This window comes from Dermacentor andersoni, chromosome 6 (genome assembly GCF_023375885.2).
Source record: "Dermacentor andersoni chromosome 6, qqDerAnde1_hic_scaffold, whole genome shotgun sequence".
Taxonomy (NCBI): Eukaryota; Metazoa; Arthropoda; class Arachnida; order Ixodida; family Ixodidae; genus Dermacentor; species Dermacentor andersoni.
The window spans coordinates 104,377,348-104,403,322 of NC_092819.1; the positions used below are offsets into that span (position 1 = coordinate 104,377,348).

The following is a 25,975-nucleotide window of genomic DNA, read 5'->3' on the forward strand; positions in this document are numbered from 1 at the left end:
GGGAATGGCGGTTAGTACATGGATTTGCCTAAACTTCGTCCTTTCGGCTTGAAACGGCTTCGCGTCGTTGTAAACTTATCGTTTTAGACAAAGCGCTGTGTAACAAATGATTCAATAAACGCCATTAAAATTGCCCGACGGCAGGATTCGACCACGGGACGTCTAACATATACAGAAACCCAATGTTGAAACCGTTCCGCGCCATCAATGCACGCATCGGCAAACGGCGTAGAACACACTCATGAATTTCTCGCGGGCAAGAGAGCGCGCGGAGACGCTTGGCGTGTTTAGATTTGGCCACTTCTGCGGGCAAAGCCGCTTCAATTAGTAGCTATAATTCGCGTTCATAGGGTCTTCTGCATTTACGCAAGCGTAGAGTTTCTCACTACATTACCTAGAGGAAAATATGGCGCTGCTGCGCTGTGGTATGCATGGGAATGATGGTATATTGTGACTTCGGATTGGCATCGTTCTCGGAGAGACAGGACACTTTGAAGACGCGCTTGGCAAGTACCGTTCCGTCTGTCACAATGATTCATTTTCTACTAAAACAGCACGTGAAAAGCGGTATTAGCTTTATTATTACGCGAAAACATGTTTTGTTTAACTATGAGAACTTGTTATTGTGTGTACGACTACATGTTACGTAAAAAGTATCAGCGGGCCGCTAAAGTTGGATGACAGACGACAAGGTTCGCGCTCGCTTTGAAACAGTTGGTCGTCTGTTCTTGCTTTTCTTCGCTTGGTGAGGCATTGTAGGTGAGTAAAGATGTAATGTGCGTGAATGGAAACATTTTATGAAGATTTTACTTTGAGAACGTTTTATTTGTGTAGCCATATCCACGTTTTAGACGAAGTCTCTTACAACACCAGCCAACACGAGCCTCGCAGACACATATACCGTCATTCCCATGACGGCACGGCGCCCCCTTAAGAAACTCCCATAGACGGTGGCGCCAGATTTCCCTCTAGGTGTCATAGTGAGAAACTCTATGTACGCAAGTATAGAATGATTTGAAATTTATGACAATGAATGCGGATATAGCGTAAGAAACAAAGCCGCAATAACGCTCGAAGCCACAAGCACGAAGATCAGACAAATCCGCGCACAAACCATCATTGCCATTGGTGGCTGAACGATCGCAGCGCCATAGTTCTCCCCAGTAATTAATGTAGGAAACGCTATGGAACGGGTGGCACACTCCGCACTAGAAACGCTGACAGTTTTCCGTCTGTCTCATCTCGTGCGACTGAGGTGCGACGCCTGCATCGTCGGTGATAGCTTTGCTCATCACACCAGCGTTCTGGGACGCCTGATAGCTGCCAGGGAACTGTCTCTGCGGCGCATCAGAAGTTGCCTCGGGTGCTGTTTCGCCGCCAACATGTCGCCCCCGCGTATTGTTAGAACACCATCTAAAGCGCTTCAGCACAATACTAAACCTTGCTATCGCTATAACTGCTTTGCCCTCTGGGCGAAACTGTCCATCTTATTTTCTTGTTCTCCCCTCGGAATGTGACCGTCGCGGTCGGGAATCGAACCCGAAACACTGCACAGCAGCAGAAGAACACACAGGTTGTGCACATACGATGTACATGTTGGAATCTATGTGAGGCGATACTTTCGTGAAGTGGTTAACTAAATGTTTTACAACTAACGTCGATGCGCACAATTGTGTTTACTTTCACACTATACGCAAGTGTAACCCCATACAATGTTTATCCACTATATAGAGATGACAAGTTTAATCTCACACATTTTTTTTTTTACATTTATGCACTACACCGCTCTCAAGCTGGGCCCAAATGCAAATTACGAATCAGGCGGATGAACAGCCTGAGACGTTTACACGTCGTTGTCACGCTGAAGAAGGCGTGGCATGCTTCTCTTTGAGGGAAAGATGGCTACGACAGGTATATGCACAGAGAAGTTCGACGCATATCTACCTTTATTTAAGGATTGTGCACCTATTCTTTCATAATGGCACATGCCCTCTCTGGAGAGGATTGGCCAAAAACGGGTCCGCACCGAGCAACATTTACCAAATCGCTAAATCAAAGAAAATCAAGTGAATAAAAGAACACGTTGAATATGATTAGCTATTCCATTAAGACATTCGGTGTGCTTTAGAGACACCTATGAGCCATCATTATGTGTTCATCTTTTATGTAGTAACTTGTTCTATAATTACTCAGAAGAGAGAGGCGCTTACTGGCATTACTTTGTCGACCGGTCCATTTTGCTAGTACTTGCATTTGGCGAGCAAGTAAGCTTCGTATAGATAATTACAAATTTATCCGCCGAGATATCGACCGATCCAGCAGCAGCCAGCAGCAGCAGCAACCACACAGAACCCGCGAAAGTAGGCAAAGACAGCTTGGCTTTAAGAACTGAGCCAACACGGCAGTTATCGGAGCTATACCTTTATCGTTTGTATCACACTTTACTCAATAAATGCTCTGTGCATTGGGCAGACATTAGGCGAGTCCTGTTGATAGCACGGAGCTGGAAAACACATTTCTCGAAGGCGTAAATCGGCAGCCAAATGACTGTCATTGTGGTAACCGCACGCGTTCTCGTGACCATTTCTGACTTCAACGAAGATGATAAGGAAGCGTTAACTGATTGCTTTCTTCGGCCCAGCTGTGTTCGTAGGTTTCGTGCGATTAAATCTACAATTGACGAAGTCAGAAGTATTTAGGGTGAAGTGGTTGTACACTTTATTTTTTATTTTATTTTTTTATTTTTTGCTTGTACATTTTCGTACGCATGAAACAACTCATCTGCAATGCTTTACTTCGTCGTGGACGTTTTTACACGACATTACTTAACGGCAGTAGTCAGACCTGCGCAGATTTCGAAGAAAAGTTCAAAGGGGTTGTCCCGCTGTCTCAAAGCGCATAAACAGAGCAAAACATTAGTTTCAATCAGCGGAGACTCACAAAGCGAATAGAATATATAGAATAGAATTTATTGAAAGGAAAGACAGAGAGGTCGACCTGAGCTAGTGCGCTCTAGTCTGCTACTCTGCAGTGGGGAAGAAGGAAGAGGAGGGAAAGTACTGGGATGCTCACAAAGCGAGTGAAGCGTGCAAGTATGCTTGTTATTCGACGCAGTGTACGCTGGTAAAAATGCTCAAAGCATTTTCTCTTGAACGTAACTTCTGCTATACTCTTGACTGCCAATTCTCATGTACAGCAACTCCGTACACATGAATTCTCGAAAAGAAGATAGATCATTACCGGGAAGAATTCGCCCCTTTTTTAACCGTTATCAACAGAATGCGCAAACGTGCAACACACTTGAAGTTTGTACCTAAAAAAAGAAGAAAGAAGGCTCGGGTCGTTTTATAAATTTATCTTCAGTCCAGAGAGAGGGGTTTAGCGTCGCTTGTAGTTTTCGAATACCAAAAAGGAAGAAATTTCACCCGTGTATACTAGCGGCGAGTCAAAATTGAAAAACGAGCCGTAAAAGATTAAGCTGGATTGATCGCTCTCACATCCAGATAATGCCGCGCACTTTCCCCTCGCATTAAATACTATACGGAGAAATTGTAAAGAAAGAAAAGGGCAACAACGAGAGGTGCGGGCTTAATCAGAATAAACGAACTTAAACGACTGTACTGGGCAGCCGCTGGGGCACAAGTGGGTACGGACTCCTCCTCTCTTTGCGCGGGGGAGGGGACAATTGCGGAGAGGGAGGGAGGGAGGGAGAAAGGGTGGGTGGACGGGGAGGCGGGATCTCTCATCGTCCTCAGCCTCTCCGTCCCCCAGCTTGTCCCGCGCAGCCCGCCACGCCAAATGAAGATGAAGCACGTTGGGCCAAACAATGCACGGCGCACACGATCGCCACCGCCGTCGTCGGTGAGTGCTGTGTAGTTTGTACGAGGAGGAGGAGGAGGAGGGTGCGGGCGCGGATGGTTCCGCGAAGGAACTTTCTTTCGCAGAAGCACGGCAGGCTGTGTACGAGCAGCGACGCGTTGTGGCGGGGGAACAAAATAAACGAAGCTGACAGACGATAACTGCGAGCTGGGTATATCTATGTGTGTGCTGCGCACTCACTCAGTCCCGCTATACCACGTAGTACCGTGCAGTGCACTTCGACGCATCGTCGCCAGCCAGCCCGCGCATTCGAAGAAGGATGGGGAGCGCGTTCAAACATCACAGTACTCCACTGAGCAGTCGGGACGCGCGACCTCTTCTGAAGAAAAGTCGGTGCCTTCCATTCTCTCGGGGAAACGTCGGCCCGGCGGCAGTTCCGCAAATTCAATAGCGCTTGTGACTTCCCGTCAGACGAAAAAGGAGCCATTTACACGCTGCTGCCCCTTTGAAGGGTCACTTCTCCACGCGCTTATATACTTAAGTCTGTTCCTTAATACCGAACAGCGGGACCCATCCGCGTTCAATGTTTGTCCTCCATTGCTGCTTAGGCATGCGACAAGACCGTACTGCCTAATTCATGTAATCTGCTACTCTCTCGCATGACGCGAAGATCTGTTGCGTAATTTCGTGGTCATCGGTTCAGTGGTGGTTCTTCAGCCCACGACTTCCCTTTTCGTATGAAACGAAACGGAGAAGAAAGTGCTTAGAAAAAGGCACGCGGGACCTTGTAGCGACAATCAGCAGTCTTGCACCAAACGACGCACTGAACCACCGAAAAAAATTAAGTCGCTCACGCCCGAATTGTCTACTATGTCTCAGTATATTAATAAACGTACATATAGTCAAGTCCTACCAGCAGAGTCGAGCCGTCTGGTGCGACCCAAACAGCGATCATCACGTCGTTATAGTCTCTTCTACTGCTATATGTCCGCGAGCTGTTCGGCCTACGCCAATTCTGATCAAAACCTGCATCACTTCGTTGGCACCTTGACGGGAGTCCTGCGCTTCCGTGTTGCGTACATCGACGACTTGTTCATTTTCAGTCGTGATCCAGATGAACATCTTCAGCGCCTTCGCCTGTTGTTCAATCGTCTCGCCTGATTGTGAAACATTATCCTTGTCAATAGGCACCGCTCGTACGCTCCTACGTCAGGCACTCCCGCCTACTTTGAGCGCTGACATTACCAACACTGCACGGAACATACGAGATTGAACGTACAGCGAAACGCCTTCTCCGCATGAAGCGAATGGTACAACAACCCACGCAGGGAGTTGCAGAATCTCGAGAAATGGGCTCGCCGACGCGGCATGCTCAAAATGGAGGGCACAATTTAATTACCCTCCCCCCTCTCCTTCTTTTTCTTCCCGTCATGGTACTTATACTCTGCCCTGCCATCTTCGTTGTTGAAGGGTCACTTGTTTCTTAATCGCTGTCGCGGCTACCACCCAGTCCTTTAGTTTGTTTCCCACCCAGCGAAAGTACATGTATACCGGGAAGAAGCGTGGGCATTAAGGATGGGAGACAACGACATGTTCTGGGAAATGTCTGCACACAGTTGTCAGTATTGGTCAAGCCTCACCAAGTTGTTCCGACATCTGCTGTGAAAAGGCTCCACGACATAGAGAACAGAGCGCCTGTTGTTATTTTCCTCAGAGACTTTTTTTCCCCGTTACTCGTTGGTTTTCATCGCAGGCTTTCGTGGAACTTTTGTGAATAGCAAGGCCGTGTTGGAAAGGGCAATTTTCCAGATAGCTGACTTAGACAGTCGCTTAATTGTTCTTTTTTTCTCTGCCGGTTTCATTTCGAGGTCTCAGAAACATTAAACGGCCTCCCACTTCCTCTCGCTCTGTCTTGCTCCCTAGTTCATTTTATCTTTCTTGTTCCTTCATATCGTCTATAATGTTCTCACAATTAAACACTGCATCTATTAATAATATGTAGACACGCTTCGCCTACGAAAAAACGTTCATTGTGCACTGAAGCAAAGCTTCCATATGTTTTCTTCTGCAGGCCGATCACGGGGCTTACGAAAAGATTACCCGAGCGAATGAAATAGAAACTCTAGCTATCACCTCTAAGTTTGTTTTTCTAAAAGCCGCAACTATAGGCATATGTATGTTCATACAGTCGTACCGTAGCTTTACACATTCCTACACAGCGGCACATTACATTTCGTTTTTTTTTTTCAGCAGCACATATACTGTCCTGCTGTACGCTTGTGTGGACTGAACTGCATCGCCAAGTGGCATATATATATATATACTAATAGCAATGTAATGGCACATTATCAATTCATTCAGAAACGGAGCATTGTCATGTGCGTACTATAAACAGTGTACAACGTAGATGGCTCATAATGTACGTATATAGAGCTGTGGAATTGCCTGTGCGTATCTCTCCCATTTATATCGTCTGCATTATACGCCTTGAAGAAGACAAGTCCACTTGTCGAAACGTTGGCTCCTACTTTCATCTTGTTCTCGTTTTGCTCATCTTCATTATACATTTATTACATAACGCGGTCACTTTACTTTAAATGCGTAAGTTAAGCTACACAGCCGGCACCCACGGTAGCGTCCACCTCAACCCTTTTAAATGAGTCCTTCTCAATATATAAGAGGGACGTCACAATTGATTCCCTCAACTTTCTTACAGTCTGATTTGCTCTCTATCATGGCAAACGCGCGACAACAAAACGCCAGAACGATTCTTCTAAAACTGTTCTTCGTATAATAGTGTTCTGTATGCGTCTGTGTGTGACTTTGTGTGCCTTTGTGTGCTGCCTTTGTGTGCCTTTGTGTGTGAGTATTTCATGCATCACCCACTAGAGATACAGCCGCGTGTGACTGGGACAAAAGCCAGAGGAAAAAAACGACTTCACGAGATACAAAAGTAAGCAAACACCTTCGAAAGACGTGAGGTCACGACACCGTCTTGCATCATGTCCGGGACAACTTTCTTTATTTCACGTCGTCTTTTCGGATTATTTTTGTTTATTACTTTGCTTTCTGTTCTAGGTGAAAAGCGTGAAGCCGGATCGGCTCGTAACGACCCAGAAGTGTAAATGATATCCAAGCGTAAAAAAACAAAAACAAGAAAAGCAATACGTCTTTCTATGGCTCAGTATTGATCCTCTCTTTATATTTTTTTCGTTATCTCGCTTCCGACTTTTCCACCTCATCAAAACTTGGCGCCAGGACTTTGCAACGTTTGCCGAAAGGAAATCGTTTCTGGACCACTTTCACAACGCTGGGTGCGCAAGCGAGCTTTGAAATATCATTTAAAGGGCCAAACATTTATCACTTTCTTGCATTTATATATTTATATTATATTATCTTTAAATTGCCAATTCGCTCTCTGGAAGGCGCTCTTTAAAGCTTACACGATTTCGTGGCTTCCCAGATCAAACACACGCGCTCGCACACAAGAAAATAAAGAAGAAGAAAGAAACTAGGCGAAATGTGAAATCATCTGATGAAACAAAGTATACAAAACGATGAATTCGGATGGATACACAGTACACGCCATAGTGTTACTATGTTGAGTGGCTTTGAAATTTCACGCGAGAAGGAGCTTTCTTGGGGCCGATCAGAAGCAACGCAGCTTGATGTTTCATTGTTGAGGTAATACAGACCAATTCATATCGAAAAGCGGCGTTTCCCAACATGTAGTGCGAGGAAAAGCTGCGTTTCAAACATTGCAAATCCAGCGCTCCGCGCATCACTGAATCACAAGGCGAGACTGAAGACGGCCTATTGTAGCAAGAAGCCTGATATAGCTTGTAGCCGCAACGTCGCACGGGTGGAGCAATGATTTCATTTACAAAACGAGCACAAACGAATGATATGACGAGGGCAAAGCAATGGCGAATACACGACACGAGATCGCTGCATTGTGTCCACTTCGTTCAAATCGTAACCGTCTGCTCGGATGATTACGTCGCGCTAACAAATAGAGCGACAACTAAGAGTTATCCTGACGAAACAGCCCACGCGATCACCTTCCCTGTTCACTTTCGCCATCACTCGACGGACAATAAAGGCTCAGTCACACCGGCGACTTTAAGAGGTCGCGCGACCATTTTAAATGCCAAGGATTGGGAGGCTGCTCTGCTCAGCTCGGACCCAGACCAACAACATTGGGTCGTCCAGCGGGCTGAGGAGGCTGCCATGGCTTATGGGCTCCTGGCCGCTTAATGACCTTTTGATCCTTGTTGCCAATAAAGTTTTACGCACCCACGCGACCATTTGCGACTGGCGTCTAAAGAAGCGACTGAACGCGACCGATGCTCACACCGGCAAGCCCGGGCGAGCGCGACCTCCAAGTCGCAATCTCGGCGATTATCGTTCTCAGCGAGAACTCTAGGGATCTACGCAGTTCCCGCGCACTTCGCTGCTTTCGCGTTCAGGCAACAGCCATGGATTTTGATTCGAGTGAAGCGGAAGACGTCGTCACTGTGCTGACGTGCTGTGCCGTGCGTATAGTGTCAGCTGTGGCAGCGCGGAAGATTCCGAAGAAAAAGCGACGCTACAGTGCGCGCGCCCGTGCCCCTGTTGGCGATAAGTGGCCGGCCACACAAAGCCGCCTCCTGCTCGAACTGCGCGCGCGTGACGAGGAGTAATATCGAGAGTACGTTGTAATTCCTATACTTCGCGTTGCGTGAAAATCGGTGCATATATACCTTTGTGCTTTCTTTTGCTGCTGTTTAGTTTCCTGCGAATGCGACCGCGTACATTCGACACGTTGCTGGGACTGCTGCGCTCCAGCATTACGAGGCAAGACACCAATTACATTCCTGTAGTCTGCAATGGTGGCGTGCAATATGTATTCGGTGTGACGCAGGAGGACGCCGGTAGAAAACGCATGCTAACATAACTTTGGGCGCGCCGCTGATTGGTTTAGCAGTTGTGCTATACCACGGCCGCGCGACTGAAAAATCGAGCAGCGAGCGACTGATCCAGAATGGTCGCTTTTCGAGAAAAGGGACCATTTGCGACATTAGCGACTGGTCGCCTTTGCGACCATCTTGGTCGCGCGACCACTGTCAGTCACCGGTATAAGCTTTAACTAAATGTAAAGCCGGCTGTCGGGTATAGTGCGTGACGCCACCCCTCAGAGCTCAAGTGTCACGTGTCGTCTGCAACCCCTTTCACCATAAGCTTGCACTGGAGGACACGCTGGAGCGCTTGACCAAATTACCAAAAGGAGATGCACTAAAAGTTCACGGTACTCACTTGACAGCTGTCAGGTTGCTTGGAGGTTTAACCATAGCGGCGAATGGCTTGGAAGCGGCTTCTCGGAGTCATCGATGTCCACTACCTGCGCGAGATAACCGAAGCAACATTGTGATCACCAACTGTTTTCAGAAACCCAGCTGGATAAAGCATCCATACCAGAGCATGTGCATGTTTCATGCGAGTGTTGGCTATGCTGTGTTCGTTCTTCTGGAAAACTACGCCTGAATTGTGGGTAAATTGCTTACTAAGACATTCAATGCTCCAATAGCTAGGTAAAAAACATACATAACCCGTGTTCCATTAAGCGCATGTCCGGTTCATTCATTCATTCATTCATTCATTCATTCATTCATTCATTCATTCATTCATTATTTACCCCATATTTTACAAGATACGAAAGCATTACTTTCGTATCAATTTTCTCTATCATCGACGGTTACTATATCGATATGCGTTCTTGATATATTGAAAACAACGTAATGACGAAACAAATGATACGATACGAAAGCATTCTTTCGTATCGTACTTCGTACATTGCGCATCCAACGGTTGCTACGGTTGGCTGCGCAGTGTCAGCGCAGTTCGTATCGCTCCATCCTATGCCCCCGCTCTTACCCCCCCCCCCCCTTCTCGCATACACACACACACGCGCATTTGGTTGTGTCATTTAATGCTTTTTTTTTCTTTGCAGTTGACCTTTCCCTCACTTTTTCATCCACTGCTGAAGTAATTGTAGCTGAGCATGCGCGTAAAAGGTCCTCGCTAGTAAAACAATTCGTAAAAACAAGTCAGTCAGTCATGTCATCGAAAATTTTATTAGTGAAGTTCGCGGGCCAATGGACAAACAGGGCTTACGAACGATGAGCTTCAAAAAAGCGGTCCCCTATTCTTCGTCTTGCAATTTTCTCTATCATCGACGGTTACTATATCGATATACGTTCTTGATATATTGAAAACAACGTAATGACGAAACAAATGAACCTTCGGACTTATTTCGTGAAGATTTAAGCATTGCCAAATTTAGGACATGATCTATCGCGGCGCGAACAAGCCTTTTCCCCACTAAGAACAGGTGCGAAACTGGAGGCGTTTCGGTGCTGCGTTCGGATAGCACTGCACCCAGGGGAGAAGCGGCGAGCTTCCCCTCCAAGCGCGTTGTGTTTACCTGAAACGTCTGCCTGTAAAGCGGCACAAAAAATAAGCCCGAGCAAGAAGCGCTTAACGGCTGGAAATAAGTACAACATTGAACGTTTCGCCCTATATATATATATATATATATATATATATATATATATATATATATATATATTTGAAAAGACGCAGCAGAGACGACTTGATCGTAAACCAGGCGCCGCGCAATGCCGCACGGCGCCCACGTACACGCAGGGCTCGTGGAAAACCAGAGATAGGCCTAAAAAGATAAATTTAAAAAGCAAGACGAGCGCACGAACGTAAGCGCAAGTTTACACGACACACAAAGACATATATAACAAACACACACGTATTAAAGGCTGCCGGCCCTTTTTTACGATACAGCCCTCGTCGACCGTATGCCTTTTTCTTCCAGTTACACGTATAGGTCACACCGTGTGTGTGAGTGTACCTTGTGACCCCCACCCCTTGTGTATTTTTTTTTACTGACGTAACATTCGTCGTGGTCGTCATTGCAGTTAGTTTCATCCGCTTATATTACTTATGTTACTTTTCGCTTTATTATTATGTCTTGCAGGTCTCCCACCTCTTCCTCCGTACCGCGAGTTGCACTTTCGCTTCTATTCGCCGGACTCGGCGCCCAACTCGCGTGTGGGATCGAGGGTCCGTCAATAAACTTTGGTTTTACGAGTTTTACAAGCGGCCCGCCGTGAGACTAGCGCCGGAGATATTTTATGTTAATAAATAAGGCGGCCGTGAGAGAAACGAAGTTGGGGGGGGGGGGGGCGGAGGGGGAGTAGGGAGGATAGGGGAGAAGAGCGAGAGATGGCTTTCGGGAAAGCCATGAGGCACTCCCTCGCAGAGGTCGAAGATCCTGTTTCGTCATCTGCCGCTTCTCCCCCATTAAATGCGACACGAAGCGATAAAAGAAACCGAAGAAGACGCTCCCACCGGTCAGCCGGCGAAGGTCAGAAATCCCTGCTGCCAGGCTTGCTTTTCCCTCTTCCTCGCCATCCACTTTCGTTCCCTTGGGAGTGCAGCACCCCACGGGCCCTGCCTGCTTAGAACCATACAGCGTTGCGGAAGCTGAAGTAAGCGTCCGCCAATAGGGGCAGCCTAATCATCGAACCGAATATGACGTAAAGAAGGGTTCCCAGTAGGCTGTGCCCTGTGCTGTACTGCTGCCTTGGCGATGATGACTGGCTTTTCGTGCACGCGGGCCGGCCGGCCAATCGGGAACAGTTTTATTTTTTTTTCGGTGTCCTCGTTGAAAGGATTTTCTGATTCTGTTTCCGACATTCGTCGATGCGGGCTCTAGACCTCGCGAGTGCTGCGCGTATTTAGTGAGGGAGCGAGTACGGAACTTCGGCTTTGCGAGCTCCCAACCCCCGACCTGGCTCCCCCCCCCCCTTTCCTTCCCTCTCATATAACACCGGAGTGAGCGCTTTACGACGCCGATGCCGGACCGCGGCTGAGCCAGAAACTCTTGGCTGGCAGTTGGTAGAGAAGGGGAAGGGGGTTTACACAGCGAACGCGAAGTAACAACCCCCCTGCCCCTCCCAGCGTTCCTTCTCCACCACCGATAACTTCATGGGCCGCGTCTGGTCGTTCGATATCGTTCGCATTCCCTGTCGATGGAAAAGCGGAAAAGTCTGCGGAGTGTTGGTGCGGCCGCGATATACTTGCGGGCCGCTCTCTTCGTAACATAGGAGAAAGCGGCACGAGTATAAAACAAAAGAAAAACAAAAATGAATCCAATGTTCCAGTAAGCAACTAGCGTCGACATCGATCAGTGTATTGCATCCGCCGCTGCCGCCACCACGTGTATACCGCGAGTTTGAGCGGTAAGTGTCCGAGTCTGCCTGCGCGAGGTTATAAACCAGCGAGCTTTGAAAGAATAACGCAGAGCAGTAAAGATGAAGACGTGAGCGGCAACGTAAGACACAAAGCTGTGCCTACGTTCCCTAAACGAAAGTTCTTACAGTTCTATTCATAATAGAAGATACCACAAATAATGTTGACGTAGTACTACGGCGTATAGGCGGCCAACCAAATGCGGAGTCCTCGCGAGTGATAAGCTTCGCCAATTCAGCTCATGAAGCGATGACTATCGATGAAACAGCAGATGGCAAACATTCGTAGAATCGGCGGTCCAAAAGCTATCCGAGCATCATCGTACGCAGGTCCCACATAGATCTTTTGTAGGGCTAACGTGGTCCTATGTAAAATCAATCTCCCCCCCCCCCCTCCTCCCTCTTACCCTCTGTTAAAACCACTTTGACTGATTTCCTTGCTGCTAGAGTACCGTGCCATATGGCTAGCCTAATAGTAAGTGTCGTTGTACAAGCACTTACGGATGCCGTGAGAGAGAGAGAGAGAGAGAGAGAGAGAGAGAGAAGGAGCACGGACCTACTGTCATTGTTGGTCACGATCTCCAGACACACTAAATCCATGCTTCGCGAAACGAGCATGTCCAATCACAAAGAACGGTTTTTTTTATTGTGATAGCAATTATGTGGACATTCCAGGTGCATTTTTGTCGCCGGTGTTAACGCAGACGTCGCTGTGATGTTCTGTATAAAGTACAAGGGCGATAATACCGTCGCCGCGCGCCGTATGCTGGATGTGCGAGTGAAATCGAGCGAGAGGAGCCGACCATCGCGGCTCAATCTGGCGCGCGAGGGTGGAAAGCTGAGAGGAAACGCGATGACTTCCGTCGCGTGAAAAGCCGTGTGTGTGTGTTTGGGGGGGGGGGGAGGGGGGAGGGAGAATAGTAGCGTGGTGGGGCAGCGTAGTTCTCCGGCAGCAACTGTGTATTTCGCGACCACGTGCAAAGGGAACCGACAATCGCACCTCAATCTCGCGCGCGTAACGGGAGAAGGCGGGGAGGCAGCGGGGGCAGGGTAGGTAGAGGAGGCACGTTCTGCTTTGGGGGGTACTGGCGGCCGCGCATGCCCGCCCTGGCCGCAGCATATTGAAAGCGATCTGCAGATGGTTCATACCATAGTGCGTGCTGTGTTCTCGCCGCTCAGTTTGCGTTGAGGTGATAGACAGCACGAAGGACACTTCGCTCGCTGCTGCTGCCGCGCTTCCTCGTGCCAGCGTTTTGACAGCGAGTTTTCGCCGTCATCGAGTGCGATGTGTTCATGTTTGCCTGTGCGCGCTGACACTATGCTTGTTAATATAGTTAGTAAGCGAATGTTGCCAAGTTTATATGGTCGATAAAACTACTATCCTTACATCGTGTAGATGTCTACTAGTTTGCTATCCCAATCGGTGATCCGCCTTTCGGGCGAAACTGCGACTTTTTGAAATAATTATACGTCCACTTCGGATAGAGCTCACGCACCTCACAAACGACTTTTTACTAACGAAAGATAACAACCACCATGCGAGAAATGGCACAAAGGGTTAACGCTGGTACTCATATTAATTACATATCAGCATATCGCAACAAAAAGCCGGAAATGCTTTCATGAATTACACAGATAGGTAAATAATTTTACTCCCCACTTAAGATTTGAGATAATGCACTTGTAGAGCTGAGGGAAGACCTGAGTTTTCTATACAAAACTGGATATTTGAGTAAACTTTCGAGCGATGCAGCTTTTGCTGCTTTTAATATAGACATTTAATAGTTTGTGGCTGGCGCAGCACAGCCTAAGTTGCCTTTGCATGATTAAATTTGATTTAACTAACGTTAACGGGATCATTATCGAACAAAATGCCGCAAATTGTCAGTGACACTGCTCTTACAACACACATTTGTTCGTCATTCTGTTGTGCGTACATGTATACTAGTACATCTACGCCATACGTAAAACACTGTAACATTTCATCTTCTCCAAGCCAGTCCGACAGTTGCTTGACACATGTTACCAGTGGCTTGACCGTTTGTGTGACGGCGAGGACTTTTGGGAAAGGGAGACAGAGATGTATGACACGTGGGAAGATAGATGGACAGGCTGCGGCCTGCAGAACGAGGCTCGGCATATGACATGCTGAGTGAGAAACGCAGCAGACGAAGTACAAAAGGATGGATGCAGAAAGAAAGGAGACTCTGTGCAGCTGAACAAGGAAGCAGAAGAAGGGTGAAAAAGTAGGAAGATGTGTCGCGCAGTTCCATCATCCCGCAACGAAATGAAAACAGTGAAATATCAGGTCGTAAGAGTAAGATCAGAAGATTACCAACGAGCAAAATGGAACTATCTCTGACGCTGTAAGTCATGCAGTACGCGAAATAAGTAAAGAGGAACATACGACCAATAGAGAATACAACAAAGTAGGGCATACAAGCTACAGAGCATACATCGGCCCTTTGGTCTATGTTAACCTTTAGCTGCCGTACGTATACTTTGGTCAATGTCGCTTGACATGAAGAACGAAATTCATACTTGTGAGTCTGCAATAGTTCATTGGTGACACACCCGCCTAGACATAGTAGTTCTTAGTGTTTATGTCAGGCGAGGTTAGTTTAGCTTACGTTACGTTATGCTAGAGCAGGCGATGCTTGGTTAGGTTAGGTTAGGCTGTCCATCCAGCCGAAGCTCAGGTGGTTAATTGACGGGGTCGATACCCGCGCGAAGAAAGCTCGTTTTATTGGCTAGGCAAGTGTCGTGGAACATATTAAAATCGCCAGAAAGATGCGACAGGAAAGAGAAAGACAGAACAGCAAGGAAATGTAGATCGACTAACAAGACATGGGTCCTGTTGGATCCTACCCTGCACCTTGGACAAAAAAAAAAAAGAAAATGGACGTATATGAAGCCCTGAATTTACACATGACGGAGGTTACTGATGCGAAAGCGTCCAACGGCTCAGTGAGTGCAAATTCAGCGTGCGGTGTCTGTAGCAGCGACGCGGCACCTACATCCCCATTGGCTGCAATTTCATGGCACCAGCGCACCTCGAAGGAGCAGAGCGGGTGAAAAGTTAAACCTGCCGCAGCAGTAGCGTGCCAGATGTTGTGTGAAGGGAGAGGGCATCACCGCGACGCCAAATCACCCTCGCTCTCGCTCTCCGAAGCCTGTGTTCTGTTTCGGCTCTCAACGGTGGCAAGTTGCCTTTTCTTCCACTGTCATTTCCATTTTTCGCATTATTTCTAGGTTTCAATGAAAGCTAACACTGTTAATTTCCTCCATACTTTCCGTGGCTTTCTTTGGCCAGTTGGCTTCGTGGAGTTGACACTAACAAAAAAAAATCGAGTCCATCCAGCCAGTGCTCCTTGTTCTCCTTGCTTATCATAAGGCGACAAGGGGACCTGCTGCCACATAATCTGCCAATTGGGTTTGGCTTAGCATTTTTCACAGCGTCCCTTTAATGGAACAATGTCATCGATGTAGTCTTAGGAGTGTTCTTGCAACGTTAAGCTTATTCTGCATCAGTTTTCATTCGGTTGTGGCGCTGGATTGATCTCTTCTTTCTTTCTTTTTCAAAAGTCCGCAACACTGGAACCGTATACACTGAAATCAAGACGCCCGCTGTGAATCGACAGCGTTTCGAATCGTCCGGTGCTTAGCTGGTAGATGTTAAAGCACGTTAGAGCCGTTAGCGCTGAGCTGAAAGAAAAAAAAAGAGTGACCCGAATGGCAGGCTAGCGAGCGTTTCATAACATTCGTTGTATTAGTCTCACTGAGACGACGCCCACTCCTGCAGCTAAACGTAGAAGGGCCGTTCATTAGCAAAGCGTCGAGAAGTCCTTACATAACGATACCGAGTTTTGTATGCGCTATTCGAGAGGCCAGACAATGCGGACGTGTCTCACGTGACCGCGCAGACCCTTCTAAAATAGAGCAAGCCAGGCGAACACCGCGAAGCCGAGACCAATTTGCTGACTCGACACTTTTATTCAGCAGACGTGTAACCCGACACCGTGTGACCCAGGCTTTAAAAGAAGAGAGGAAAATGGTCGAAGACCGGAGACGGGGACGACTCGAAGACGCCGTCTCGCGTTACATAATCCTCGCAACGTTCGCATTGCGCCACTCTCGCAAGGTTACAAATTGCAGATCGCTTTGGGGCGGAATCGTTTCCACCGGTGAGCGACGGCCGTGCAGTACACCCCGCCCCTTTCTAATCAGAAGCGCAACCAACTCTGGCAGTGGAGTCAGTGGAAATAGCGGGAACCGTATTAGGTTGCAGGTCTATTCATTTTTCTTTTATTTCTTTTTTTCCCATTTCTTTAAAACATGCCTCGCCATTGAATGATCCGACCCAGCGTCTCGTCAAGGTCGTCTCTAATTAAAAGACGATTGCTGCTGAGCAGAATACGGAGAAAAAGTATATATGCGTAGTTCCTGGCAGCGCCTAAAGCGAGATTCCCATCGAAGCCCCGGGATTCTCGAGCCATCCTTATATATGAACCCTGAGAGGTAGGATCATTTTATTTGTTCATTCGTTTGTCTCTGCACGCGAGTGTGTCCCAATTTCAGTAAGCATGGGCAATCTGTTCGTTCCTCCACTTACCTGACGCTGAGTTCAAGATCCAGAACTTAGAATTATTGAGAAGAGCGATAGAGAGTGAAGGTGAGAGAGAAAAAGAAAGAAAGAAAGAAAGAAAGAAAGAAAGAAAGAAAGAAAGAAAGAAAAGAAAGGAAAAGATACTACAGCGCACGCACCCGAAACGCCTAGGAGCTTAACAAGTTCGCAACTGCGCAGGTATAGGTGTCCGAGAGAAAACTAATCGAAGCTGCACACGGCGCAAATACCTTGAAGTTTCTTGAAGTTCGAAAACATGGATGTATATGTAGCTGGAATTTGGCGGCTGCACGTGTTTGCCGCCTATTTTGTCTTTGCCCTGATCTTTGGTGATATATATGTGCATACCGTTAACTGCAGCGGTCTCACAAGGATGTTTGCGGAACAGTGGAGAGCGAAAGGACAGTCTCGAGGAAGAGATTAGCGAAGAAGTTAGGGAAGAGAATACAAGAACAGTGTCCTAAGCCGGAGCGTATATACAACAACGCAAAAAAAAAAAGGCGCACTGCCAAAGTTTTCTTACAGTAGCACACAAACCAGAGAACAAGGTGAATGGGTGGGAAGAGGGGGAAGAGGCACGATAGGAAACGCGACAGACCCTATACCGTGTTGGAGTCGGCAAGCCGGACACGGTGACGGGGAACGCTAATTAATGCGAGACACTCTTGACTTTCGCAGAGAGGCCGCCGAGGGGAACACGGGAATCCCGCACGCCTACCCTCCTCACCGCACCCGCGCTTTCCCTTCGAAGTGCGCCGGAGCGGTGTGGGACGGCGGGAGGAATTAAGATTCGCTAATAAGGTCGGCGGCGCGACGCGTAGAGCGCTTACTTCTCGGACCTGCCCGCCGCACAGCAGCCACGCGCACCGCACTATCCCGTGGACTCGAGGTAATTTGGGACGAGCTCGCCCGCACTGGCCGGCCCGGTCCGCCGTATATACACACTCCGCGGCCCCCACCCCACCGCCACCGCCACCTCACACAAAGTCCCTTATTCCGCCGAGCCACCGTGGCTGTAATCTTTCGCCGCGACAGCAAGGCTGCCGCGCCGCTGTGCCACACTCGACGACCTCTGCGAGGACGACGGCGATGGCTAGCCGATATTGGACGAGAGCCGTGTCCCGCCGAGGAGTTTCCTATTAATGAGCGCCGCGCGTTCGCCTCCGCGGTGATTGCGTCCGCCGCGCTGGCCTCTCGGCAAACGCTCTCCCCTCCAATGCGCTCGCCGAACTTGCACGCGCTAATAGACTGCCGCGCGACCGTCGCACAGACGCACTCTCTCTCTCTCTCTTTCTCTGTGATTCCGAAGGAAAAGGGCTCCCGAAATGAAGCCGCGGCCTCCTGGTTTCGATGCAACCGGCGCACTGCCGCTCAATTAGAGAGTCGCGTCGCGGGTGGACTGTTTCCCGCCGGACAGCATTTTCTCGGCGGTTCGGGAAACGCCGAGTATATGTTCGCATAGCGATAAAAAAAAAGCCAGCAGGAAGTCCGGCCCACCCGATGGACTGCGGGTTCGGCGGAATGCAGCAGGAAGACACGCGAAGTAATCAGGATTTGTCGGGTGTGTGAGAGGAGAGGGGAGAGGAAAAAGCGAGCGATAAAACTGCGGCGGCGTTCAGGGCATGCCACATTTACAAAATCACGTATCCTGTCCACGTGGCGCGCGTGCCATGTGTGTGACAGTGCGCGCATACATCATGCGCGCATATGCGTGTGAAGCGTTCGCGCCTGTATGTGCGTTCACTGTGCGTTATTGCGTGCGTTTCAGCGCGTATGAATGTGTGAGAGGGAGTGTGCGCGTGAGCATGCACACGTGTGTTTGGATGCGCGTGCGTAAATGTGTGAGCGAGGGAGAGGCGGGCTATGGAGCTGTTCTATTCTGCGCTATATTTCAATTTCCTTCATTTTTGCCTCCACTACAGCGCCTTCAGCCTTACATGCCGCCACGCAAACGTGTGAAGAAGCACATCCAAGGAGCATGGCGTAAATACATCGGGCACAGAAGAAAATAATACCTGGAGAAGCCGCGTAAATCGCGAACCCTTGTGGATAAGTATTTCAAGAGAGTGATCTCATGCTTCCTGGAATGTGCGTGCGACTTCAACAGAAGCTGGCTTGAGCTATGTTTTAAGCAAACTTAAACGAAAGCCGCAAAAAAGATGGTCACTTGAATATATACGAAGCCTGAGTGGCCTTTGAAACCGACCTTTCGGTAGAAAAAGATTAGAGCTTCGTCATAAGGGCGAAGCAGCGAATGCATAGCAACGTGTTAGATGATTAAGCGAAGGCTCGTACCTGTAGTGGCCGTATGAACTGAAACAAACGCAAGTTGACTAAGTGAAAACGAGGTTTTTTGCTAAGGGTCCTTTGTTTGAACCCTGCCATCGGATAATTTCATTTGTTTATTAATTACAGACAAACAAATGAAATTGTCCGATGGGAAGATTTCCTAGAGATTTTACCGCCACTTTTCCGTATCTGGCACGTTTCAACTCTCTTTCCTGGCCGATCCCGGAGGTAGTGCATAGTCTCGCGAATAGAATTACATCATTTTCGGGTTTGAGCCCTGTTATTGCTTCGTACATCAATAATTCAAGCCAGCGAAGATTTAAGATAAAATGCATGCACTGTCGATGTGTTGCTTGATGGCATTTGCTTGTGGCATGTCATTCTCAAAATTCTGAGGAATGATTTTGTCAAGAGTGTAAGACCGCGTAAGAGCAATTTTAGTGATAGAATGGTTTGGCTATATAACCCGCATATACCGCACGCCATGTCGCATGGCATAGTATATAGCATGCACATACGTAAGTATATACGGAACCTCACAGCGACGGCGGCGGCAAAAATTCGCTTGCAGTGTCCACATAATTGCTATCGCAATAAAATGGGGAGAAACGTAGGCGAGCTATGACGCCAGGTATACCTAAGAACGTTATCTCAAGAGATATACCATTAAAAAATTCTCCTTAGAGAACAAGAACTTAAATTCAAAAATTTAAAGAACAATACACGCTACGCGTGATGCAAGCATTCCTCACCAGTCGAATAACATACGGCAAGCCCTACCTCGCGCTGAAGAATGCAGAGGTAGAAAAAACGCACTCAAACACGCAAAGCCACCAAAATCGCCCTGGGCCTACCATCCTCGGCTTCGAATACGAGACTTCTCAAGATGGGCGTACACAACACCTGGCAAGAACTACCTGAAGCTCATAAAGCCAGTCAATTAGAACGACTGAAGCTCACGCCCACCGGAAGACCAGTGCTGCAACGGCTGAGCTACGGTGAAACCTTTATAGTCACCACCGACCGAAGAGGAGGAAGTCCTCCAAACATCCGCGAATCCCTGTGCACAGCACCAATTCCACGCAACATGCGCCCCACGCACCACAAGGAAAGAAGACAAGCCCGAGTGGATGCCTTACGGCGAAGACTAAGGCAAGTTCTGGACACCTGAGACACGGACGCAGCCAAATACCCACAAAGAAACGCTTACGCCCTGAGCGTTATAGATTCGTAGGGCAGAGATCTAGCGCCTGCCACAGTCCGCGCACAAAACGCTAAGACTTCAGAAGAGGCGGCGATCGTCCTAGCAACTACCACGTGCATGAACGCAGCTGTCGTCTTTTCCTATTCTGGGGCAGCTGTCAGGAACTACGCTGAGGGTCGCGTGTCGGCAGAAGCACTAAATATATTGAAGCGCCGAAGCCCGCCGATCCCCTACACCTGCGCGACATGGGTTTCCGGGCACGAGGGACTGGAGGGGAACGAAGCGGCACACACCGAGGCCCGAGGCCCGACCTGCCGGGCCAACCCTTCCTACTCTCGAGGTGCCCGGCCTGCGTCAACGGGGATAGAGACCGTGCTCATCATCTACTCAGCGATCCTTCAACATCGCAGGCTAGAACGCAGGGTGTACCCATTATTTCACCCAAAGCTCAACAAAGAAGAAAGTACTACACTCAGAAGACTACAGAATAACACTTACACCCACGGAATACTCATACACAGACTCTACCACTGCCACGATACCACTGCCCAATTTGCGGCGTACCGGACACCTTGGCGCACCTGATCCCCGAATGCCCATGGCATCTAGATACAGACGCATCGCCTTCACCGAAAGACTGTAACGCCCGACAAGAAAGCGAAGACCTCATCGAAACGTGGGAGGCCAAGCTCGTCTCCGAGGACCTGCAACAACAACGACGCCTCATCGCCAGGGCCAAGGAGGCAGCGAAGGCAAGAGGGTTCCGAGAGTGAGGAGAACTCCCACGTAGAGTACAACCGGGGTTTACACAGGGATACCGTTTCGAAAACAAACGTTTATTCCTCCTCCTCCATTCCACCCCGTGAAAGTAAATGTACAGCAAAGCTGTTACTGACGTTAGACAAGTACGACCGACTTTAGACGACATTAGACAAGCAGCACCACCAAAAGCGACGTATAAGTCATCCGCCCAGGTACGTGTGCCGAAATGCAGCATACACCCTCATTTTCCCAGGCCCTCCGCCAAGCGCAGGTTGAACTACTACTCGAATTGAACTACTCGAATTTCTCAAATTGCGTCGGAAAATTCGTAAACTACGACTAACACACAAGCTGCAGACGCGATAGCTTCGGAGGACTGTAATTCGAATATACGAGAATAACGGCATCGTCCCGTCACGATATCACCTGATGACGTAATCTGATGAAGCCATCGCGTAAAACGTGACGTCACGCGATGACGTCCTTGTCAAGTGATGATGTCACCTGATGACGTCGTGCGATACCTCTTGGTGAAGCCGCACACTGTGTGCGCTTCCTGCTTCTCTGTGCGGTCTCCGGGATCGGCCCACATTTTTGTGTGAGCGAGAGCCGCGTATGCGGGCACGAGAAGAAGGAAAGAGAAAAGTAGAAGGCAGGGAGGTTAACCAGAATAACGTCCGGTTGGCTACCCTACACCGGGGGAATGGGAAAGGAGAAAACAAAGATCACAGGGAGAGAGAGGAGGGAAGGAAAGAAGGAAATTGCGGCAAGTTCGCTGACGCGTGTGGTTTTACAGAAATTGCATTAATAGTCACAGTTGGTCGCACAAACCCGTCGTCCTTAAGAAACACAAAAGCGCCTTCACCGCTTTATGGGCCGACGGGCGATGGGGGCGGTGTTCCAGCAGCACCTGCACAGAAAGCGGCCGATTGTCCAGTTTTTGGAAAGCTTTGGCAAGTTCTTGTCTCAACCACCCAACTACAGGGGCTACACACCTTGGTCGTAAGACGTAGATGTATGACTGAAATTGGCGCATGTCTAAGTGTCGGTAACTTAAGCTTGTATTGAGCGTTATAGTTACTTTCGTAATTTCACTGCGAAGGCTGCTTTCGCCCCTTATGTGCGCGTCTACGATTCGTCGACCTGCAGAGGTAGCTGTGGGGTGGAGCAATAGTTATACACACATACACCTCAATTTAAGCGCACACGCTAAGCTTACATCACCAAAATAGGAAAAAAATACGTTCTTTATCTACCCTTACTGAGTGTTACAGAAATTGCTGCATCGCACTTGTGCATCTAAAACCACTGGTAAAAGACGAAGAATGATCAATGAGGTTACAAAAAAAAGCTCTTCAGAATGTTTGCAAGTTAGTGAGATAGAAAAGAAAGTCTACGGCAAAATGTTTATTGGTTAATACTGAGCTAGTTTTTTGCATTTCCTGAATAAGATTCACGAAAAAGAGTGGACAGAAGAGCAAGAGGACAGATGGTTGCAAATTGTTCATGTTCGGTTTGGTAGTCTGTACAGAGGTAGGATAAGGAGTGGTGCGACTGTTACTGGAATAGTTTTAGGAATAGCACAAAAGAGACTGAAGAAAGTGTCGGCCTATAGAATAAGAGCAGGTGTTATTATTCGGGTCGTATTTGAGTTGGAATTAGCGACCTCCACAGGGTAACGACAAATGGCACTTTTCCCACCGCTCTTCATCTTTTGAAACCCAATGAACGACTGAGCGTACTGCGAGTTAGCGAAGGCAAGCTGGTTTCGGGGTGGCAGGGAAAACATTTTAAATACACACAGATGCGTGCATTTACGGGTGGTAGGACGAGCGACGCAACAGTTTTGAAGTTGGTGCTTCCTTCATTTGAAGCCACGTGACTTCAGGAAGAAGGAGCTGTAAGTAACACGATGCGTGTGCTTACACCTCCTTCTTGTACCACACGCAGGTCCCCTATAGCTGCACCGCTATGCAGCGATGTTTACCTTCGAAAAACTCAGTTTCGACGCATAATCTCTGTCGTGGGAAATTTCATTGCTAACCAGCTGCATTGACCCCGGCAGCAAGTGCTTGTTGGACAGTACTGAGGAAACGCAGTTTTCTTTGATCTTTCTTTTTCCGTAGAAGTTGTGTGTTTTGCCAGCTGCTTTGTTTGCTCAAGAATAGGCAGGCGCTGTGCCGTTTCCGGTGGCAGCCGGCAGTCTGCACCTTGCTTTCTTTTTATCCCTTTTATGTGTGCGTATGTATGTTTTCAAATAATAATAATAATAATAATAATAATAATAATAATAATTATTATTATTATTATTATTATTATTATTATTATTATTATTATTATTATTATTATTATTATTATTATTATTATTATTATTATTATTCGAAGTCCTTCCTAATACGGTTTTAGACGTAGTCTAAGTTCAATTGACCTACTTCAAGAATGTAACGATTTCTACGTAAAGTATGGATTAAAATAGTATTGTGCTTGCGGTTTTCTTAGATTTGACGAGAGGTATTGAAATTCGAAATTATTTTCCAATTATCTTTCAAACCGTTTGCACGTTGTCTCTCTCTCTCTTTCTCTCTCTCTCTCTCTCTCTCTCTCTCTCTATATATATATATATATATATATATATATATATATATATATATATATATATATATATATATATATATATATATATATATATATATATATATATATATATATATATATATATATATATAGTGATATTACATCAATTAGATATATGGTATACCTCAAGGGTCGGTTCTGGGACCTCTTTTATTTAACGTTTACGTGAATGATATAGCCAACATACACCTGAATGATGCAATAATGCTGATGACACTGCACTACTTATATGACACGAATCGTATTCAGAGACCGTAAAACTACTTCAAAAGCACGCAATAGGTGTGGTTGATTGGTTAAATGCTAACCAAACATATTTAAACAAAGAAAAAACTACCTTGATATGTTTTAGAAATCCTCATAAGACTGTTAAACTAGATCTGTCCTATTCAATTACATGGTTCTGAGTGTTTTTGATGCTCTTACATGTCTCTACCATTATCCCCTTCTGTTAAGTATCTTGGACTTCATTTTGACGACTATATGTTGTGGGACGTTCACAATTAATACGTAAGAAAATGTTTAAGAACGGTAGCCGTACAGTTATACCTGCTTGAATTTAATATCCCTCTTAAGTTGCGAAGGTTAGCTTTTAGTGCTCTGGGCCAGTCTGTGCTCAGATATGGTATTTCGGTTTCTGGTTCCTCAGCACAAACGAAAGTAGACCGACTGGATAAGCTATTAGATAGGATATCTGCGAGCATATTGTATGCACTGCTTGTGATTGCTCAGACAATAACGGAAAGAAATAATATTTGCAGGTGTCGAAACCTTTTCGGATCTGTTTTTACAAGTGATACTTCTGCGCAATATTTTCTAATAATCGTCACAAAATATTATAGAGTACACCTAAAATGCTAAGAAAACACACCTTTATAAGTTACCGCGCATATATACGAACTACGGTGAAAGGTGTCGAGAATATTACGCTCCTTTTTCTTTTAACCAGTTGCCCAAAGAAATAATTGGACAACATTCCCAAAACAAAGCCAAACAACAAATCAAAGCGTGGCTGCTTTCCTCCTAGAATATTTGTTAGTTATTGTTTTTTTACTAAAGTGTTTCTATCATTACTTTCACTCTTGTCTTGTAAACAATGAAGAGATTGTGTTCATTTTATGTATGTTATTTTTTCTATGTTTTCGCCGTTTCCCGCAGAAATAACGGAACAGCATTCAAGCGAAGAATCAAACTGATTGTTTTCTTTATCCGTCATTAACCCCAGTAAAACATTTATGCACAGTATTCTTTTGAAGCTGATTGCTATACGTATGATACATGTATTTCTACCTTGTAAGCAGCGAGCTAACGCCTCCTGTCGGCCATGACCCACCTACAAGCTAATTGCGCATGTGCAGGCACGAAATGTGTAATATGTTGCGTGCTGCTGGAATAAAGATGTATGTATGTATGTATGTATGTATGTATGTATGTATGTATGTATGTATGTATGTATGTATGTATGTATGTATGTATGTATGTATGTATGTATGTATGTATGTATGTATGTATGTCCAGCATACGCTGCACAACGCACCATCCTGCGCAGCGATACCGCCGACTCAGCCTCCATGCAAACGGTGAAGCCAACCACCTGCACCTCGATCCACCAACAACTGTCATCCCTACCCTCCAAAAAACTTAACACCCTTTGGGAGCGTATCTTGTCTCCAGACGTTATTCATTCTCATCATTTGTCCTGCGCGCGTTTCTTTTCTTTAGCCCACTGCGCTCGCTATTTACCCGTCAAGAACGTCATGTCATGCTGAAACGCGCACGCCATTCATGACCTTAAAGAATCAGGCCCGCGGCGTTAAAGAAAGCAAAGGCGTACAATATAGATGACTATAATTATTTGAGTCATAGTTATAGCCAAAAAAATTAGTGCTCATGGGTGTTCCTGGATTTCAGTGGGCTGGCTTTCCGTCTCTGACAACCACGATACAACTACAATCGCCTGTGGACTCCGGAGTACTCCGACAACAGCCATGCACACCGACAAGGTAATCAGGTCACAACCCATCCTTGGCATCGCCATGCGGCGGACTTGCCTCACTTCCGCTATGCCTAGCGTACCTCCCAATATTCATCTTGCTGCGACATATTTCCTTCCTCTTCCCCGTACTTGGGGTGTTGAGCTGTGCTCCCTACAGGGCTGCATAATCTCAACCATCTGCCTTGAATTTGACGATTCATTCATTTCTACTGACGCACATTCAACCTAATCTCATACTTTGGCGTAGCCGTAAAAAATTACGAAGAGGAAGACCATTGATCCCAATTTGAAAAGTAACAGTTGCACCAAGCCTCCATGCGAAGCCCTTCGCAATGTCGTTTCAT

General features: G+C 47.1%; 1 protein-coding gene across 1 annotated transcript in view; it reads right to left on the minus strand.

The window, feature by feature from the left end:
- Window positions 1-25,975, minus strand: part of LOC126522689 (metabotropic glutamate receptor 5-like) — a 402,455-nt gene that overhangs the window by 267,119 nt on the left and 109,361 nt on the right. The window contains exon 2 of the mRNA XM_050171464.3: window positions 9,115-9,199. The gene's annotated coding sequence lies outside the window, so the exon portion shown is untranslated. The remainder of the gene's footprint in view (window positions 1-9,114; window positions 9,200-25,975) is intronic.